This window comes from Zalophus californianus, chromosome 4 (assembly GCF_009762305.2).
Source record: "Zalophus californianus isolate mZalCal1 chromosome 4, mZalCal1.pri.v2, whole genome shotgun sequence".
NCBI lineage: Eukaryota > Metazoa > Chordata > Mammalia > Carnivora > Otariidae > Zalophus > Zalophus californianus.
The window spans coordinates 172,281,364-172,287,677 of record NC_045598.1 but is presented as its reverse complement, the minus strand read 5'-3'; the positions used below and the strand labels follow the sequence as shown (position 1 = coordinate 172,287,677).

Below are 6,314 nucleotides of genomic sequence, written 5' to 3'. Positions count from 1 at the left end.
CGATGTTTCCAAGAGTGAAAAAGAACATTGCCTAACAATGATCTATTCTGGTGTATGTAGATATATCTTACTTAGGAATTACTAATATACAATAATATTTTATTTGTGGATTGCTAATACATATTAACATAATAATATATAATAGCATTATATATTTTGAACAGCCTCCTTATATTTTGTCATTTTCCACATTATGAGTCCTATTCCTCTGGAGTAGAATTCAGGAAACATCCTTTCAATGCAAATGTAAACATATGACTTAAGCCTTCCAATCTGATACAACCACATGAAACCTGAATTTGGAATGAAGCAATGATCTATGGAAGCTTCACTCAAGGAAATTGACCTATAGCAAATTTGGGACAAAACCATTTACTTCTTTAGAAATGGCACTTGGTGGGATGTCCTGCGTTTTGCCCTGAGTGTAAGGAACTGGACAACCGTGACAGTGAAAAGGTCCTGCCATGCTGCTCTACATCACGCCTGGTTTCATAGCTTGGGAGTCCATGTCTCTTTGTCTTCTAAATGGCCATTAATAAGTTATTTTAAAAATTAAACTAGCAAGCTGAGTGTTACTGGAGTGGTTGGGGGTGGGAGGGATGGGGCGGCTGGGTGATAGACATTGGGGAGGGTATGTGCTACGGTGAGCGCTGTGAATTGTGCAAGACTGTTGAATCACAGATCTGTACTTCTGAAACAAATAACGCAACATATTTTAAGAAAAAAGAAGAAGAAGAAGATAGCAGGAGGGGAAGAATGAAGGGGAGTAAGTCAGAGGGGGAGATGAACCATGAGAGATGATGGACTCTGAAAAACAGAGGGATCCAGAGGGGAGAGGGGTGGGGGGATGGGTTAGCCTGGTGATGGGTATTGAGGAGGGCACATTCTGCATGGAGCACTGGGTGTTATGAACAAACAATGAATCATGGAACACTGCACCAAAAACTAATGATGTAATATATGGTGATTAACATAACAATAAAAAATAAAAAATAATTAAACTAGCAAGGGGTACCTGGGTGACTCATTCGGTTAATCATCTGACTCTTAATTTCGGCACAGGTCATGATCTCAGGGTCCTGGAATCGAGCCCTGTGTCTGGCTCCATCCTCAGCAAGGGGTCTGTTGAGGATTCTCTCCCTCTCCTTCTGCTCCTCCGCATTTGTGTTCTCTCTCTTTCTCTCTAAAATAAATAAATAAATCTTTAAAAAATTAAACTAGGAAGAGATAGTTCTGTTGTTTGCAAGTAGGTCTCCAAACAAATACATATATAAACAGAGAAATACTGTACTTTGTTATAATTTGTACCTGAGGGGAAAACTGTTCATATTCCCAGTATAAACCAAGTTCTCCTGAAACATGACATCCTCTACCACTTTTATAGCTGGGGATTCAGGGAGAGGAATTTCATTACAGATGTGGATAGTCTAAATTTCTTCTCATGCCTCCTGCACCTCAGCTACAGGAAACTTCTGAAAAGTGTCCCCTGTGTCATCTTACACCTGAACGCCTTTGTCCAGCTTGCCATCAGAAATGCTTTCTACCTGGTCAATACTTCCCCTGTGTGCATGTGCAGAAAACTGGAAAGAATTAAAAAGAAACTCTACCATTTTTCACAAGAAACTGAATACTACCTGTGTAGGAAGCTTTTCCGGCCCCTATGGGAGAATTTATCACTCTCAAAGCACTGTGTACCTCTCTTAGAGAGTTTATTTTTATTTGCTTGTATTGTTTAATTTCTTTGCAGGTCTCCACATACACGTTACATTGTAAGCTCTTACACGGTCGTGAGTGAATCATTTCTGTAAATCCAGAACAGCAATAATATCTTTGTCTTTTATAAGTACTTCAAGAAGGGTACAGATAGAAGAAAATAAAATAGCTCTGTAGAGAGTACAACAGATGATACAAAACAGGATAGGCATTTCCTCAAAGTTTAAACTTATCTACCTAGGCCATAACAGCAGCAACAAATTTTGTTCCAACATGGCAGGGGAGTCTAGAAAGTGATGAGTTAAAAATGTTTTCAGGAAAGATCAAATCACTGTGATACCTTTAGGGGAGAAAAGACTCCATTTTGATGTGCATGTTTAGACTAGATCACTGAATGACCTGGAATGTTTGGAAACATAAAGGAGTGAAATCCAGCTTCTTCCTTAAGTGTAATTCCATCACTGTCTGATTATGGATTGAACTATTGATATCATCTTAAGTGCCTGTGCAAGAACACCCTCAGGCCCGCTTTTCTTTCAACAGGGATGAAAAGTTGATGTAATGGATTCTAGTTGCTCAGTGAATCTGGACCATGTGAGGACAGCCCTATGAGTCCAGATGGAGTAAAGTGGGTTATAGTGTAGTTCTGTACTTGACATCTTTGTCCCAGGTGACAGAATTCCCCTGCCCTCTTCAAACAAAATCAATTTGTTTGAAACCAAAAATTCAGGCATATATTATTTATTTGATTTAAAACTACTAGTCCCAGTGGTTAGCAAAAGGTGTAGAACATAATAGGTGTTCAATAAAAACTTGTTGAATTATGTTGAATTGCAAATGAATTAATGCCTCTTCTCCTTCCGCCCACCCCACCACAAAAGAAAAAATAATTAACCTGCTGCTCTGGTTATTTTATAAATGTAATCATCTTGAACTGTCTCCTTATATCCCAAGTTAAACTTTATGTGTTTATGATGCCAAAATGTTTATTTTGTCAATCAGTCCATCATCTAGTTTGACTCAAAGTATTAATTAAATTGACTATATTTTACTGAAATAAAAGCATGGTCCATGTTTCCTTTTGTTGACCTTCTCTCTCTTTCTTCTTTTATTTCTTCAGATTTGGCTTCCTAGTCAGATAAGGATATATAGCCTTATTGTATTTTGAACTATTCCTTTCCAAATCAATTAGCTTACAAGTTCTTGACTTCTGTAGTGCTAAAGTGTAAGGATTAAACCCCCTTTAATTTAAACCGAAATCTAACTGTCTAGAACCAAGAACTGGAGAAGGCTTCAGAGTCTTATAATACAAGCTATTATTCTTTATACTAAAATTAAATGCAATGGAGAAGAAGCAATGAATTCTCAGGTACCCCCAAGGGGGGAAAGGGAGTATTAATTGGTGTGTCAATCTGAAATAAAGTAATACTCTTTGGGGGACAACAATTTTTTGTGTGTGAACTTCATTTGTAATTCATCAGCTTGGCCAATTTAAAAAGCAACATAAGGGAACAGTCAAATAAGAAGGTTATATGCTTTTGGAAAATAAAAGGAGATATTGAAAGAGCCATGATTAATACAGTAAGTGATTGAGAAGAAAGCAATTTAATGAAACAGCTGTTCTGGGTTTGTTTTTTTTGTTTTTGGTTTTTGGTTTTTTGGTTTTTGCCTATTCTGGATATAAATATGAAAGTGCATACTCCTGCTAAAAAGAGTAATTTTGCTTTCCCTAGAGTAAAAGAATCTTTCTATGTTTACAGTTACACAAAACTAACAAGTAGCAATTCATGTGCTATTATTCAGTTTTACATCATGGAAGAGATTGTCATGAAAATATTCATCCCTTAGTAGTATTATGGAAAACAGACCCAGATATAACAGAAATGGAAAAAAAGCTCCAACTACTCTTCATAAATATTTATGAATATTAATTTTTCCAGGCTGCATAAAATAGGATTCTATTTTAGCTGACCATCAACTGAGTAGTGTTGTGCCTATTCATCTGACCAAAAAAAATGTAATTCATTGGACATAACAACCACCAGGTTGAGAAAAATTAAGTTTATTATGCTGAAATCCTCACTTCTCTGCTGAAAACTTCATTGCATTTTTGTTGATTTTTCTAAGCAACCCTGCATTTAGAAAAGGTACCTATTATATTTATTTAGATATATTTAGAAAGAGAGAGAGAGAGAGAGAAATCAAGGGGACGGGCACAGGGAGAGGTAGAGAGACTCTCTAGCAGACTCTGCACTGAGCGCACAGCCCCACTTGGGGCTCCATCTCATGACCCTGAGATCATGACCTGAGTGGAAATCAAGAGTCAGAGGCTTAACCGACTGAGCCACCCAGGTGCCCTACACATTGAATATTTTTTTTAAAAAATGAATCTGTTGGAAAGTTATCACTAAATCATCAAAGGCCAATTTTGACTATTTTTGTAAAAAAAAATAACTTTGTAAAAGTTATTTGTAAAATAACTTTGGCCCCAAATCTCTTTTTGGTATTACAAAATATAATGCTTTTTTTTTATTAGTACCTCAAATTGTAAGATCTTCTATAATTCAATGTAGTGACAAATGTGAACAGCATTTCAAGATGCCTGCAAAAACTGCAATATAACATAAAAAGTAACTGATTTGTACTGGTGGGAAGGTAACAGGCACATGTTACTACTATGATTTGTTGCTGGCATTTATATTGGGGAGTAAAGCTAAATTTCAGTTATATTAGTGAAAATAAAAATGTAATATTTTCCTCCAATGGGTTCAGAGATATTCCTAATTTCTATCCATTTTAAGAGCCCCTGTTTTGGGGCACAATTCTAGACATACTCAGGACACCCCTGGAAAGATTTAAAGAAGCAATACCTCACTCAAGAATCCCCTCTGCAATGCAGAAAGGCATTCTGTGGTGTTTCTTTCCTTGTTGTGGTCATGGTGGTTGTTGCAGGTTCCCACTGGGGGCTTGGATGTTCAGGACCCATTGATGAGATATTTGAAAATAAGTTCATCAATGCAAGTTCCGGGTTGCATCAGATTGCCAGCTAACTGAAAGTGTTAAGGTGAACAATTCATTTCATTGTCTTCCACCTCAGAGGCCAGCAGGGTATGGTGCTGGGAGCAGCCAGGGGCTGGAGCAATGTGTCCACTGTGCTGATGGGACAGTCCTGGGGATGGATCTCCTTGGCCAGCCACCCTTTCTTCTTCAACGTGCAGACCTCCCGGGATGGTGGTGAGATCGGGGGCTGCGTGGGTATATACTCATACTTGGAGCCGTCCTTTGGGTCCAGTGGGTAACCCGCAGTCTGAGCCATAGAAGCTCAGGTCCCCACAGGTCACCAATGGCACAATGATGCAAGTGGGACCATCTAATTGGTGGAAATATGGATCGTAAGAGTCGTCCAGCAGGGGTTTGGTCAGGTCCAGAAGGAAGCCCTCAGCAGGGTCATAACCCTCACAGACAGTGAAGGCCCCTATGCTGGAGGGGCAGCCGTTCCTGGGCTTGGCAAAGAGCACACTGGAGAAGACACGTGGCTGGCTGTCGATCAGGGTCACATCCTGGCCTCCAAAGATTGTGGTGACAAAGCAGCCCCCTGGCTGCAAGACATGTATAGCAATGTTCAGAGCGACTAGGAGGAGCCGGGCCTGCATATACTCATCAACATCATGAAACCGGTTACATTGGGAGCCCCATCGCACACCACTAGGTCCACGGGATAGCTCTCCCAGTGCTGGATGATCTCCTTGGCAGTGGACAGCTGGGTGATGTCCCCCTGGATCTGTAACACACCTGGTCATGGAGCCATAGCCTGGAGGTCTGCAGACTTCAGGAATTCCTCGTCAAGTTGTAGCAGCTTGAAGGCACCGTGGACGTGTCAGCCATTCTCCTTGGCCAGGCAGGTAGTAGACATCCTGCTTGTCCGATGTCTGTCCCATCTCACACGCTGTTTGCCCAGGGACCTGGCAACAGCAAGCTTAGCTTTCAGAGTGAGGAGAAGGGGGACCAAGGAGGCTGGTCCATAAGCTGCCTGAGCCTCAGCGAGAGCACAGACTGGCCAGAAGTCATCAAGCTTCAGTTCGAGGTCTTAGTCAATCTGAATGCCTATCACACATGCCTGAGGGCTCCCGTTGGGAGCGTGGGGCGCCTGTCATGGTGGAAACCGAAGGCTTGGGGGCAGCGCAGACCCCATCTGAACGTACTGCAGTGCCTTTTTATTTAAATTGGAGAGGGGAGAGGAGTGGGAGGAAGGAAATTAACTTTAGTCAAATTCCTCCTCTTTACTAGATATTGTGGTTGGTGCTTCACGTGTATAATTTATCTTTCACCAAAAGGCAGATATTATTATTATCCCAAAATTATAAATAAGGAAACTGAGAAAAGATTACTAACACATCAAATGCTTTATAATAGCATAATAGAATAATATCACTGAAGTTTTAATGGAGACACCAAGATAAACAGATACAGCATTCCAATGTGCCAGACCAAAACAGAAACTTTCAATATCAGTGTTCTAGACTGTTTTCCCAAACCAAATTCAATATATAAAAGGTTGAAAGAGTGGAGAGAGAGAGAGGATTTAAACAGACTTCTGCCAG

At 40.1% G+C, this 6,314-nt stretch overlaps 1 pseudogene; it reads right to left on the bottom strand.

Annotated features, from left to right (window-relative positions):
- Positions 1 to 4,772: 4,772 nt before the first annotated feature.
- LOC113915241 lies at positions 4,773 to 5,651 on the bottom strand (annotated as a pseudogene).
- Positions 5,652 to 6,314: the final 663 nt, after the last annotated feature.